Consider the following 15,801-nt stretch of genomic DNA (forward strand, 5'->3'; position numbering starts at 1 on the left):
AACAAATGTGAGATAAAAGCCTGTAACACTGCTCTGTCCACACAAGGATCCAAGATTCTATCACACGTCACTAAACCTTCAGAGATTTCCCCTCAAATAAATCAAATACAACCGTCTCAACTATATCCACCACGGGAGGAAACTGAGCGGATCATTTATGAATCAAATATTATCATCTGGTCCTGATGTGATGAGGTGCAGCATCACTGAACCTCACAGGTAAGAAGAGAATATAATGATAAAAACTTATGGCAAGAATCGTTGTAGCAGGATATTGGTGATGGATCAGTATAAATACAGATCGTCCCAGAGCAAAGGCCCTGGCTTCTCCCACGGGCCCATCACTGAGGCTGGAGGCTGAACCCATCCATGTTTGTGTGTGTGTCTGCAGGTTTCCATCCTCTCTTCATGTCCTGCCTGGCACATGCTCGGACGGACACTGCTGCTGTGGCACTTCCCCACTCCGTGTAACCCCGTGTGCACCCCCGCGCATCCCACCCCGCGTGCTCCCGGTGTCCTAAACGCAGCTAATCGCCGTCAGTTTATCACGCCTCCGCATATTTGCCTCCCTCTCCTCCTATAAAAACCCTCACCTCCGCCGTTGGACCCGGTTCTGTCATGGGAGATTACGGGGGACCGATTGCACAACACCGAATGTGGCGGGAGGAGATTAGCCGGGACGCCATAGAAAATAGCAACGGGGCCAACGGATTCCTCGCGAGGGGGCCTTATCATGCAATTACACGTTGACACGTTTTAACCATTTTTCAGCCTCTTAATCCGAGGCCCCCCCTCCTCCCCTTCCCTCCCCCTTGTCTTTCCAAAAGCAGACCTATTGGTGCTGAGGGAGACTCGCTGCTCTCTGTCTGACTCTCTCCATCACTCCGCTGCTCTATGAAAAGTCTTCCTCTTTTACTCTCCTCCTTTCTCTCTTTATCAGCCACTGTTTACATTTTATAAACATTTAAAAAGTTTAACAAAAAAATGTCTCTCTATTTCAACAAACGCTGAAAGCTACATTAGAGAGAGAAAAATGTTGAAAGTTTACTCATTAAGCTTTAACAAGGTCAGTGAAATTGGAGGGTTGAATAAGAAGTGAAATGGATGTAAAAAGGTTTTGTTAATAAAGGCCAATTTCACAAAACAAATCGCAGAGTGAAAGTAGAAGACGGAGAAGAAAAGTTCTTCTCTTCGTTTGAACACAGAAAACCCTTAAAGCACGTAATACCTCCCAGTAGTTGTTGCCTTCAGATCATATGAATAAAAAAAATTACAAATATTGAGGCCATACAGTAGTCCTACACGCCCTCCCCACAAAACGTTGCCTTATATTTGGATTTTTATTATTAATTCAGATAGCTATTGTATATCTTCATACAGCTACAAATGTATTTCTGGCAGAGAATCACTGAATCATTTATTTATTTGTTGGCCTATGAGTGATACAACTGTAACGTTTTTTTTAAATAAAGTGTCTTTCTTTCTCTCTTTCTTTTTTCTTTCTTTCTGCTCGGAGATGAGAAACAGACCCAGGCAAAGCAAAGACAAAGCAGTATTTAGCATAATGATGTACTGGCTTCTCCTGACACATTTCTAATGGCTGATTTTCTGACAGCAGCAAATAAAAGTCAGTGATGACTTATAGTTCTGCTTCACTAAAAGTTAAAGTCCTCTTTCTTTAGAAATCTCCATGTAGACACTGCCTTCTGCTTTTTTAACGGAGTCACCCGGCACCAAGCGGACTGCATGGTGCGTTTCAATTAGAGTCTTTCATGACAATCAATTAGGGAGTACCCCCTGGATCTCCCCGGGGGCCTATAATCATCACACACCGTCTGCTCAGACAGGCACTGGGGAGCCCCGCCCACCAGTAGCGAGGAACGCTTGAGTGCAAACTAACGGGACCTCTGGGAGACACTGCGAGACACTTCCTGGTTTATTTCTTGGCATTTTACTCCAGATTATCTCCTTTTTTTCCCACTACATTTCAGACGCATATATACACTCTTCTCAACTATATATATATTGTTAAAAGACATATACATTCTGTCCCTTCTAACTTTCTCTCTGAGTTATCATTTAAGCAGTGCAGAGCAGCAGCTTGGAAACAGCTTGTCATTTAGTACATGATATTGGATATTGACACAAAATTGCCCCTTTCATGTCATAAATGCAAGTGCTCCACCAGGAGCAGAAAACCTAACCTTGCACAAAGGAATGTGAGTAAAGTTCCGGTGTTTTTTTATTATTTAAACCAATTATGAATGCAGGAGGGAAAAGTGAGGTGTACTACTTCAAACACCGCCGTACCTTTCCAGGAGGGTGCAGGCCCCCTCAGAGAAGAAGGAAGGAAAGAAGGAGGGGGAATGGAAGGGATCAGGAAACACTAACATAATTACAACTGTAACTCAGGCTCAGGTAATGACGGGAGTTAAAAGGTCTCCTGCCGCCTCAGAGGCCAATGAGACTTCACTCTCCCTTTTCAGCGAGCGCAGGTGAGATCTGGTTCACACCTCTCCAACCTCGCACAAGTCCGGCCGCAGGAAACACGGGTCAACTAGTGACAATCATCAGTAGAGGAGCTATAATTATTTAGGGAAGTTAGACACAGGTAGACCTCATGTGATGAAAAGGTGAAATCCCACTGTGTTAAATGTTTCACTGATTTACAGGAAAATCGACGCTCTACAGATGAAGATAGAACGGCCTGAAAAGAAGACACTTATCGGAATCACTGTGCTAGGCCCTTTTAAAATGGTCGGCAGTAAAGTGCCATCTTCACTTGATTTGTACTACATGAACTGACAAGAACAACAATGTCCTGCACGTTGATACAAGGCGGCACAAAGGCCAGAAACAGAGTCAAGTCTCTGAATTGGCCTGACAGAAGTGTAAGTGTGAGCTCATTTGTGTGTGAGTGGCTTCACAGGAAGTTCATTTGCAAATTACAACAAGTTGACCCATGGAAGCCAAGGCAAGGCGGAGGGCAGGGAGCCATTAGTCACACTACTTAGTCTGTCTGTCAGTATAGTCTCCCTGTGTGTGTGTGTGTGTGTGTGTGTGTGTGTGTGTGTGTGTGTGTGTGTGTTACAGAGAGACACAGCGGACTGAATGAATATTTCTGCTGATTTTAACTAAAATAAAAATTCCCCTGTTTAGTGTTTTTGCGGGGAAAACTACAGAAATTTTATTTTTCCCTTTCTGTAAAACCTCAAAATATTTGTAGTGACTTAGCAAATCTAAGGTGATTTGAAAAGACTACCCCTTCCCATTATATCAAAACCACACTGTAGCGAGTGCATCCAAGGTTGCAGAGTTGCATCATGGTTCACTTTTGAGTGATTCAGCCAAATCTTAATGACCTGATGGAATCCTTCTTGTAATTATAGCCCAACCACACATTTGACAAACTTCACTGAGACCTCTCAGGATAATCCCAGTTTACAATCTGTGCCATAAACTATGATCATGTACTGTACTCACTAAAAGAAACAGGCCACGTGACGACAGTCATATGATGAGACACGTGGAAACAAGCAGACAGTTAATTCAGATTACATAAATTACTTTAAATTTGATGTAAAACTGAAATCAAGTACATCAGAATTGTGAGTTTCCTTGATAGAGCTCTCTCTGTTAAAGATGTACAATATTTTTCTCAGTTCTCACCAGTGACAGTCCTGTGTGTGTGTGTGTTTGTGTGTGTGTGTGTGTGTGTGTGTGTGTGTGTTTGTGTGTGTGTGTGTGTGTGTGTGTGTGTTTGTGTGTGTATGTGTGTGTGTGTGTGTGTGTGTATATTTGGGTAGGACAATATGCTAATCTCCGGTGTGGAGTGGAGGGATTTGCCGTATAAAGGAGAGAGAGAGGAGCATGCTTGTTTGCGATAGCCTGGCTGAAGATTCCTACACACCCACCTCCCTGATCCACTTATATAGGCCTCTGTGTGTGTGTGTGTGTGTGTGTGTGTGTGTGTGTGTGTGTGTGTGTGTGAATATGATCTGAGTCTGATCTGTCAGAATATATGGTTTCATGCTTTTCCTGTTTTTGTCATTCGCGGATGCTGCAAATTGACTACTGATGCCCCTGTGTGTGTGTGTGTGTGTGTGTGTGTACCGGAGGATGATCTGTGTTGGCAGCCAGTAGTTGTGGACTCAGATTAAACACGGAGAGGGATTCAGTCTGAGGGTATTTACAGTTTCTCATTATAGCCTCAGAATCTATACACACACACACACACACACACACACACACACACACACACACATACATACACACTAATCTTATCACCTATATAGCTTAATCTGTTGACTGTGATTAGACCAAAATTTGAATGTAACACACTGCATGGAGTTGAATGTGCGAATCACTAAAATTAGAGGTCAAAATCATCATAATAACAGTTAAAAATACATAACTATGTTCTGCCCAGTGCATGCTGGGAAATCCACCTATCCCAGATAGTGCCAACGAAGAAGAGTGGGTTCAGACTCAGTTAACCAAAGCAGTCATATTAAAAAAACTACATCTATAACTATCTCATCTGACCTCTATCCTAAATGTATCCATCTTTTAAATGAAATCAAATATCATGCACATTTATCATTTGCCTTCGTCGGTGAGGTACATGTTATATTTGATCATGTAAATGATTTAAGTGGAATATACTGATATTCACAAGAGTTTATCAAAGTATAATCAGGATTTCATCACGGTCTGCGTAAAAGTCATTGTAAATTAACTACGGAAGACAAACGTCCTGTGAGCTACTGAACAGAAGCAGGAGATGAAAGAGCCTGCACACTCTACTCTCATGTCTAACATCCTCAGGAGGAAACTTTACACAATGCAGCCGCTGTTTAGACAAACTTTTTCATGTTGTTTTTTTTTAAAGTAGAAGACTTGGTGAGGAGAGGAGTAGAGGGAAGGAGGGAGCGATGGCGAAGGTTGTGGAAGGATGAGAAAAAGCAGAAGGAGGGAAAAGCTGTGCTGAAACACAACGGGAGCACCCATCCTTTAACCGGTGGGGAGTTATCGCCCGACGACAGAGCATTTCCAAACGCTTTAAAAAGCACATTTGAAGATGTATTAGTGCATCCCAGAATCCACTTGCTGCCAATAGGGGGCTGCTTGTTGGGTTGTGTGTGAGTGAGTGTGTGTGTGTGCGTGTGTTTGTGTGTTTGTGTGTGTGTGTGTATACATTTTTTTTTCTTTTTTGTAGTTCCCAAATTCCCTTAGCGAGCGTTGCTAAGGTGCTTTAGGGATGGGATTAGCTGGAGGCTCATCACACATTCCATAACAGAAAAGAAAAAAGTGTGAAGAGAAAGAGAGAGATGGAGGGAGAATTAGGAGGAAGAAAACAAGGGAGAAACGAGTGACCAAAAAGAAGTGAAGGAAGGGAAGAAGCAAGTGGTGAATAAAAGTAATGAAGGAAAGACTGGAAGAAAGAAAAAAGTTAAGGGAGGAAGGAAGGAAGGAAAAGAAAGATGAGGACGAAATGGATTCAATACTAAAAAGAGAAAGGAATAAATCAAGGAAAGAAGAAAGAAAGGAATGAAAACTAGAAATTCAAGGAATGAAGGTAAAAAAGAAGAAGGGAAAGAGGGAAGTGAAAGTGGTGGAAGGGAGGGAATTAAGAAGAAAAGATTGAACAAGGTCCAGAAGGATGGAGAATGAGGGGAAGAAGAAATGAGAAAGAGAGAGAGAGAGAGAAGCAAAAAATGACGAGAGAAGAGAAACGATGAAGGGTGTGGGCATGAGAGGAGGGGTGGAGAGGGGGGAGAAAAAGAGGGTGATGAAGGGGGGCAAAAGAAGAAGAGAGCGAGGTGATGGAGCAGGAGGAAGAGAGGAAAGAGTGGGAAGAGGGGAGGAAGAGGAGGCGAGTGAAGGAGGGAGCTTGCTGACTGTTGCGTCAGCCTGTTAACCGAGGGCAATATGATGAGAATAAGCTGCATAATGAAGCGTGGAGGCAGCTGTAGAAATGTGTCCTGGAAGAAACCTCGTCTCCTCTGCCGTGATGTGTGAACATCCACCGGGGCAGCTGTCTGGCAGGTTTGGCATCGCACTGGAGATTAGAGACACGCAGGCAAGATGAAACTGCTAATCTTCGAGATCCACGGTTTTATTTCTGGTGTGATGTTTTCTGCTCTCCACTTCCCCAAAAGGATCATCCGTCAATCACGCGGTGTGGGCGGCGTTCTGACGACATCGCCTCATGAGGCTCAAGTTTCTGGGACTGTCCAAGAAATGTTTGAGTTCAAGGCGCCTCGTGGCAATAGGAATTATGAGGAGGACATATTTGTGACGTCATGGAAGCGCAAACGTTGATGAGGTCAACAAATGTTACTCTGCACTCTTTTATCTTTCCTGTTCTGCTCCTTTAAACAAATTGTTTTAAAGATAGATGGGTGATAGGTAACTGTCCATATTTCCACTTGTCACACAACAACTAACAGCTGTAAAACTACTGTATGATGACAACATCAGTGAAAAAAACAAAAAGACACTTTTCCCCTGCTGTCCAATGAGGTCATTATTTCACCAACACGTACATTTTCATCATCGTGAGAACAATTGGGATAAATCTGACAGAGGTTTGTAATTTCTAAAGAGTCGTATAAATATACTTGTAGAACCTAATAGTCTGATCCTATTTGAAGGCACTTTTTATTGCCTCCGCCAAGCCAGTGTGCGTCTGTGAAGCAGGGGGATCAGGCTAATACCTGCTGCATAGGTGTGGTCTGTTAGATCTCCTGTTACCTGGCCCTCCGCTGCAACCTGAGCCTCCTCTGTTTGGACAAATTGACACAGTGAACCGAGCCGACGGGCAGCCAGATTTCCTCTCTGTTTGTCTTCGTCCCTCCCTTTCTCTATTTACCATCACTCACTTCCTCTCACTATTATTATGATGCATGAAGAGGTAAATTGGGGCATGATGTTGGTATTTTTTTATTTTTTCATCTTGTGTGGCTCAAAGCTTCCATAAGACTTTTTTCTTTATTTCTTCTTTTCTAAAACGTTCACAGCTGTCCCGTCATTTCTGCCCTCGCTCTCACACCACATCTCTCTGTGACACTGTCTCTGTCTCCCTCCATCCGTCCGTTTAGGGTTTCCATGATCTCATTATGAGCCTATGAAAAGGGACAGGTAATGCAATCTGGCATGGCGTGGCGTGACTTGTGTGTATGTGTGCGCACGCATGCCTGTGTGTGTGTTGATTACCTGAACAACAGTCAACAGAGTCTCCATTTCACCCACTTATCTCGTCTAGAAATAATCATCTAATCAGGCGTGCACAAATGCACATGCACACACACTCACTCACACTCACACACACATGTGAAAGTGAAAACTAGATTCACACACACTAGTTTTGTGTCACTTAAACGAGCAGTCTGCTGATGTTCTTTCAATTCTCCTCTTCACTCTGGATAAATTAGGGTTTGAGTTTTTTCAAATGTGCAAAAAATTTCAATTTTATCCATCTAAATTTCAAAGTACAACACAAAGTGTGCAATAAAGGAATAGAGTCTGAACCCACTGTAAATGAAAATGCATTTGAGCCGTGTGTCTGGTTCTGAACACCTCCTGAAAACATCCTTCATCTCCCTCTTCATTACATTCTAGGAAAAAAAAAACAGCAAATGATGCATATAATTTAATTTTCAGTGACTTAATAGGTGTTTGTGTTTCTGTGTATTAAAAATCAAACATTGAACTGCAGTAGACGCGAAACAGCAAGAGAAGAGAAAAATAGATCAATCGCAATGTGATCAATTGGGAGAAAGAGAGGAAAAAAAGGAAGAGGAGAAAGAGAGAAGGAGGCCGATCGACTGTAGCTTTGACCTCTCTGCACACAAAGCCCTCCGCCCCAGAGCCCTCCACGGCAGGACATTCTACTGTATCAATCGCCCCCCACTCCCTCGACCTCTCAGACGCCCACCCCACAGGGTTGGACAGCCGATAAGTTGGACCTGAGGACTAAAAGCTCCCGCAGGGGAGCAACAATAGGACTCCAGCAGCCAAGGAAAGAAAAGTGCTCTCTCCCTCTCTCCCTCTCTCTCTTCCTCTCTCCCTCTCACACACACACACACACACACACACACACACACACACACACACACACACACACACACACACACACTTTTTCCCTCACCAACTCTCTCTCTCTCGCTCTTCTTCACAGGGAGACATTATGGAAGTCATTACTCCGGCCCTCAAAGTTGCCACAGAAACTTCACAGCCCTGACCTGTGTGTGTGTGTGTGTGTGTGTGCGTGCGTGTATATTAAACCCTGCAGGAAGTCTTTCAGCCCCACAGAGTGTGAGATGAGGAGAATCACGAGTCATTTCTCCTCACGGAGTCCAGACTATATTTCCCCCACTGAGGAGCAATGTCACACATTTGACAGATTCTACAGGACACACTTTGTTATGCACATACGAGGGCCGATACTAGCAATTATTTTCATTTTCTGTCGATTATTTTCTCAATTAATCGATTAGTTGTTTGGTCCATAAAATGGTCTTGAGAGCTGGCTTGAAAAAGGTTGTTGCTTGAGCCTTCGCGGAAGACGGCAGCTGTTGTCGGCTTGGATTCACAAGTTACGATGGATTACAATGCCGACGCCTATTCATGGAAAAAAACCCAGCTCCACTGTTGTGTGAGTGTATTTGAAACTGTGCTCCACACAGTCAAAGTAAAAAAAACAAGCTTGACCCCAAGATTTACTCCCGTCATTTGTGAGATGAGGAAATTACAGAAAGCGAGATTTTAAAATAAATTAAAGGGTCAAGACAAAAGAAAACGTAAACATCCTGTGCTCTTGCAGTACAGTTTAGTCGAGTTATTCCAGGTCAGGTTATCTCTGTGCTGGTTCAGGCAGACTGCAGCTCTTTATACAGCTTTTCTTCCTTTGCCAAAAATTCCAGTTTAATTTCCAGTACAAAGCAAAGTCGCTGCAAAATTAACAGGCAGCGTTGCCCATCAATCATTTCCTAATACACAGAATTCAATGTGGAAATCATGGTGCCGTAATCCAAGGTGAGCAGTTATACAGGAGGACCGATTCAGATGTCGTGAGGGATGATGTACTGACCCGACACAGCACTGGCTTTGCCGTAATAAATTTCTTGGCCGTACCAATTACAGCCGGCTAATCTAAATGTTACAGCCAGGTGATGTTGGCATATAAGCTGCCTCACCAACCCGCACGGAGTGGCAGGGTATCGGTTTTATGTTTGCCAGACAGGGAGACTTATCCACATGCTGCTGTTTCTGAGAGAATGAAGTATGATGATTGTCTTCTCTTTTTTTTTCATTTTAAGTGAGCGAAAAGTCTAATTCGTGCGGATGCTGAGTTTGTTTGCAACAAAACTGGACTGTAACAAACACTGTCACACAAAATTCTTTTTGGTCATTTTTATAAATAAGGAACATGTGGCAAGTGATTAACCCAGTTGCTGGATCAAATCATTATCACCTATGGCCATTATTGTGATTACCACAACCTTTGTCAGTCTCTTCGTCATCCCCGCTGTCGCTGTGCCCTTCATCACCCTGACCTCTTCATCACTTTCCTCTCTAAGGGCGTTTGATTGTTCTGGACCCTCTCATATCTCTTTAGCCAGTGTCTGGAGAGGGCCTTTAGCTTTTAGGCTGAGCGGCCGATGGTTAGGGAGAAAAAGGGGATAAAAAGAAAAAGGGTGGAAGAAAGAGGGGAATCAGGATGGAGACTGTAATAGGAGCCACGCAGCAGGAGGGCTGTTTACTGTCACTGAAGGAGGAGAAGAGAGAGATGGAGGGAGATGGACAATGAGAGGGAGAGAGGTAAGATTAGAGGAGGGTGAATAGAGGAGGGCAACGTTCAGGGGAGGAGACAGACGGCACAGCTTCTATACACTGACAGAAAATGTTTTCTTAGGCTTGTACCATCATGAAAAGTCTTTTGCACTGAAGCATCAAAGAGACGTTATTTACTTCCCTGAAACGGTTTGGTTTGAAGATTCTGTACGGTCAGAAATATATAAGAAACTAAAGAGTCTATATTCAAGGTCAATGCAAAGACGCCGGGCGGCGCAAATGACGTGGAGCAAATAATGCTCTAATGATCTAATGTGCAAAATATATAAGTTACCAGATGTACAGTCAAGGAAACTTTAAGTTAGTTATCATTAATTCAATTATGGTAATCTACAAAATAAATGGTCACAAAAATAAATCATTTTATGGAGGGAGATAAAAATAAAAGGGTCAGCAGTTTGAGGATGTTTCATGTTCACCACGCCAAACAAGTTCTATGGCTACTTACCACAACAGGATAATAACAATTTATAAGTACATTTATACATTTATTTTTTTAGATTTTAGGTTTGGCCATTCAATCACAAATATAAGTTTGTGTGTTCTTCTTTGAACCCTCCAGAGAAAAAAGCAAAATCAAACTTGATTGGTTGACCAAATGTCTCTCTCTCTCTCTCTTTCTAACACACACACACACACACACACACGTGTGTTCCCCAGGAACTGCTGGGAACATTCACATGCTGACACTAATGTATGCTGCTGCTTTGAAGATAGCTGAGCAAGAGTGTAGGAGTGGGGAAGGAGGGATAGAGAGGAGAGAAAGAAAAAAAGAGAGAGAGAAAAAGAAGAAATTGGCGAAGGTCTTACAGAGCTTTCTAGCAATCAATATCAAAAAGTCTTCCAGGAGCAGCAGTAAGTCATTACTGACATGTTTGGCTGTAGCTTCTGAATGTAAGACGTCTGAAATTCAACCTTCAGCAGTGTTTTGAATCCATCTTTACATTTTCACTCCTCTGTACGAGTTATGTGGAATCAGAATCAGGGAGATTATCGTTTTCTTTGATGGTGGCAACAGACATTTTCTTTTTGCATGAATGCTTTAAAAGATTGTTCTATCTCTCCACTGTCTTTTCTCACAAGAGTTTTAAATATTGTTATTTTTTCCAATGTGCTACCAATTGTACTTCTGTCCATCCTGGGAGAAAGATGCTTTACTTTGTGACTCTCCCTGACACACCATCTCTCTACTTTTTTTTTGGGGACTAACAACTTACTCTTAGCCTCTAAGATTGATTGTTATCTGACAACACCGCCCTGCACTGTACCCAGACCGCACTTGTCCACACAAACACACCCACCACAGCTCTCACCTGTCGAGCTCCTACAGCCGCCGGGACCGACTCCAACTACTGTCAGTTATCTGTAAGTCAATCCCACGAGTGATTGACAAGCCAGTGGAGCCAGGGATCAAGTTCAGTCTCTCAGTGTGTGTGTGTGTGTGTGTGTGTGTGTGTGTGTGTGTGTGTGTGTGTGTGTGTGTAATCAAGCAGCGACACTACTAAGCTCTGACTTCAAGCAGCTCAGGTTGACTAGAAGTCGATGGGCTGATAAAACCGTGTGTTTGTGTGTGTGTGTGTGTGTGTGTGTGTGTAGACCTTATTGTCTGAAGAAAGAGACCATGGGAACACATGGACACCGCTAATCCTTTAACTACTATTGATATAGTTAACACACACACAGCAGGAGGCTTTTAGCTACATTTAGCATCTGTTTGTTGAATTCCCTGAGGTCAGTATTAATGATTGATTCAACATAATGATGATCAACCAGGCAGATCGACTCAGTGAGAGCTGCACTACATTTGTTGTTCCGATCAGCTACAGTAGAAAGACAAGATCTATTGTCCCAGGACGACAGTAGATCTGCACAAGTACAATGACCCTCTTTAACTTTATCTATCTGAAAGTCAGGAGGGGGCAGAGCAATAGGAAGTCAGTGTCAAGTTGTCTCTGCTGCCTTTTCACTCTCAGATTCCAACAAACAGACAAATTGAGCTAAAAACAATTAATAGAAAAAATAATAATAATAATTTGGATTAATAACCAGCTTTGAATCTTCTCTGAAACTCTCGATTTCATGTCACTAGCAACAAGTTTGCTGAAAACAACAATCTGAAGAAAGGCTCTACTACTTAACATCATCTTATATCCTCTCTCGCTCTGTGAGCGTGTGTGGGTGTGTGGGTGTGTGCGCAACACAGGAGGCTGAAGGAAGAGGCAACATTGCTGGTTCCAGGGCGACAAATTATTTTCCACCGTAATTGACTTTTTCGGCACTGTACACATAATCACATTTTTGCTGTTGTTCAGTGTTAATATGGTTAATGGGCTGTATTGTATTTACACAGAGCTTTTCCAGTCTCATCGGGCGCTTTACAATACAACTCACATTCCACCATTCACACACACACACACACACACACACACACACACACACAAACACACACAAACACACACACACACACACACAACGTTTAGGGTTAAGTTTGTCATAAAATGTATCACAAATGTTGCTGTGGTCAGGGAGGAATCTCTGCGATAAAGCAGTGAATGACACTAAGCCTGTACAAATAATGTATTCAGCTCCAGCATCCTTGAAAACTTCCCTAAGGTTAGAAAACTTCACCAGATAAATACCACGGCTTGCCAGACGTGGCCTATTGTTAACAACTCCACCTGGAGAATAGCAGCTCTCAGACGCACCCAAGGCTGGAGGGGAAGAAAATAAAACCGCTGGGGAGGCAGCGAGTGGACAAAGAGGGAGAGAGATGAGGCAGAAAGACGAGAATAAATGCGAACAAAAGCGACTACAGTTTTCCAAGGCTGCTCAGATTTGAGCAACTCAGCGGCGACTGAGAGGTAAACATGTTAGATGGTGTGTGTGTGTGCGTGTGTGTGTGTGTGTGTGTGTGTGTGTGTGTGTGTGAATAGGAAGGACGAGGAGACACATGAATCCTCACTCCAAACAAATTGATCAAATGCAACATTAGTTACTGTAACAGTGAGACATTACCTCAGATACTGGAGCCAGACAGATGGACCGAACAAACAATAATCCTCTCTCATCCGCTTGTACATCCTTGTTCCTTCACTTCTTCTTTTCTAGCACAGTGTGAGGTTTTATTTCACCGTCTTGGATCGTTGTGAATAAAAAGGAGTCGAGAAATTTCACTGCTATTCCTTGGATCGACTTCCTCTACTAAGCCCCTTAAAAAATGAATACATAAAATCAATTTGAAATCAATTAGGTGCTTTTGTGGTTTAAAAGACTCCAGAAACTTGATTTCAGCATTTGACTTCACCTCGAATCGGCCAGATGAGAGACATCTTTTTCTCTCCTTTTCTGCTCTGATTTCAGAACATGTTTCAAACAGCCCCCTGCCACGCATGAGGCTCTTATCTTCTTATCCACAAAGCCCAACATAACATACAGCCAGAATCATAAAGAACTATCTGCAAAGCTGGTTATTACAGTTACCGAAAACTTAAACTAGCAATGGTAATAATAATAATTCCATTTACTGAAATAAAAATAAAAACTTCAAAAACCAATGCAAACCAACCAACACAAACTAAAACACTAATAAATTACTTTTTTCTATGAATCAAATTAAAACTTAGACTTAAACTAAACTTGTCAATTGCTCAAAATAACAAAAACGACAGATAGTTTGGCCTCTTCATGTGTGGCACGTTCTCCAACATGCTTGTGGAGATATCTACTTTTTCGGGAAAGTCCTGGGACAATTGTGAAAAAAAAGTTAGTCTGCGGCCCTGCTTGTATGTTTCTCATGAGCAGCGTGATTCAGACAGAGGTCCTCTTGAATTCATTGGAATTGCTTTCTTGCTTTCTTCTTTCTCTGGTTGACCTGGCCTAATTATCCGTGTAATGATATAACCCTGGGGGGTAAGGGGATCTCCCTCAATCTCAGTCACACACACACACACACACACACACACACACACACACACACACAAACACACACACAAACACACACAAATAAACTGGGTCTCCCTATTCCCACAGAAGACAGGGAAGCCTCCTGCTGAAAGAAGTGATGGCAGGGAATGAATTTCACCCACTAATTAGACTGGACCCTGCCTTGTATTCACAGTGTGGAAACAACCTGGCCATGAGAACAAAACTGAATATCACAGAATACAGAGGGCAAAGTCCGGACAAAGACAGAGTTCAATGTTTGAATATCCTTCTGTGTGTGTGTGTGTGTGTGTGTGTGTGTGTGTGTGTGTGTGTGTGCGCGCGCAGGGACAGAGAGGACAGGCGACATTTATTGACAGCGGCTGCTCCGCTCGATAAGAGGAGGCATAAAATCAATCAAGTTGATTGGTAGACAACAGTGAGGGAGGGAGCGCAGAGGGCTGCAGCAGAGAAAGGGCTAAATATGAAGAAAAAAAAATTGGAGGAGTTTGATAGCCGGGATGGAGAGGTGGAGAAATGAGGAGAGGAGGAAAAAAGGAGCAAGGAAGATGATGAGGAGGAGAGCAGCAACAGACTGCGCTTGTGTGCTAGTTTTAAAAAACAAACACTTCAATGTATAATTCAACATCTGAATCACTATTTGTGATTGAGGAAAAAAAGGGAATGATTTCATAGCAGAGAGAAAAAACAGCCAGCAGAGAAATGTCAGCGTTCTGCCTCTGGCACTTGGCCTCCATTCAGCATTGAGAAGGGGGATTCACACTAATCTGATTAGTTTGTTTCTGCACTTGTAAAGAGGAGACAGTCAGCGGAGCGACGCAGTCTATGTCCCACATTCATTGGCTGCTCCATTAAAAAGAAAAGAAACTCTTACATTGAGCAGAAGAACTTTTAAAGACAGCATGTACCAATGCAAACCTGTTTCTCTCCCTCTGCAGCTGGCCTTACCAACAAGGTCAGAGGTCACAGTATGCGTCACATTAACACAGACACACCAACTCTGCACATCCCACCACGTGGATTACTACGGCACAACCTCTACAACTCTTCAAATTGTATTTCTTGCACAACTGCAACTCTCAGCGACAGATTGTACACGTTGCACACACTTTCATATATTCTAACTGGGTTTTTTTTGTTATGTATTACATTTCTGTTGTATAGTTTCCATTCACTGCTCCTCTCCTTGTAATGTCCTCGCAGTACAGAACGGATGGATACGTCAGAAGCACAAATGCATGTATCCAATACACGACTTGCACACTCTACCGTCTACTGTGTTGTGACATTACCCAACATGCAAGACATGAATGACCGAACTCTCACAAGCAACCAGCAGAGTTTTAAAATCACAGACGGTCGACAGGCGACTGAACAACCAGCAAATGCAACAGACAGCAGCAACAACAGCAGCAACAACAACAACAACAACAACAGCAACAAAAACAGCAACAGCAACAACAACAACAGCAACAACAACAACAGCAACAACAACAGCAACAGCAACAGCAACAACAGCAACAACAACAACAGCAACAACAACAACAACAACAGCAACAACAACAGCAACAGCAACAACAACAACAACAGCAACAACAACAACAGCAACAACAACAACAGCAACAACAGAGAGACAGAAACAGACAGAGGGGGAATATTAGACTCACATTAGAAGACAAAGTCGTCTCTCCTTCCTCTCATGAAGATGAAGGGTTTGTCATATTCCATGTCCAGCTGACATTTTGTTTGTTGTTTGTTGACAGAAGTCCTTGGCTCCGCCCTCGAACTGTCGCCCGAACTGTCTTTCAAAAGATTACCAAAAACTCCTTAGTTGACAGCATTGACTCTGGAAAACTAAATGATGGTTTCAATGTACCTTTATTTTCTTGTGTTTGTTGACTTCGCCTCTTGTTTATCGTGTTGTACGTGTCCGCAGCGTCTCTCGTCGTTCGGATAACTTCTAATCAAGAGACGCGAAGTTACACCTGGTGTCGTTCGGGG

The 15,801-nt window shown here is 42.9% G+C and overlaps 1 long non-coding RNA gene across 1 annotated transcript in view; it reads right to left on the reverse strand.

Moving 5' to 3' along the window:
- LOC118313588 overlaps positions 1-15,801 on the reverse strand; it is a 31,886-nt gene extending 16,085 nt beyond the window's left edge. The window contains exons 1-2 of the long non-coding RNA XR_007031725.1: positions 15,677-15,801; positions 15,468-15,586 (exon numbers count right to left, since the gene is read on the reverse strand). This is a non-coding gene — a long non-coding RNA (uncharacterized LOC118313588). The remainder of the gene's footprint in view (positions 1-15,467; positions 15,587-15,676) is intronic.

This window comes from Scophthalmus maximus, chromosome 1 (assembly GCF_022379125.1).
Source record: "Scophthalmus maximus strain ysfricsl-2021 chromosome 1, ASM2237912v1, whole genome shotgun sequence".
NCBI classification, from domain to species: Eukaryota; Metazoa; Chordata; class Actinopteri; order Pleuronectiformes; family Scophthalmidae; genus Scophthalmus; species Scophthalmus maximus.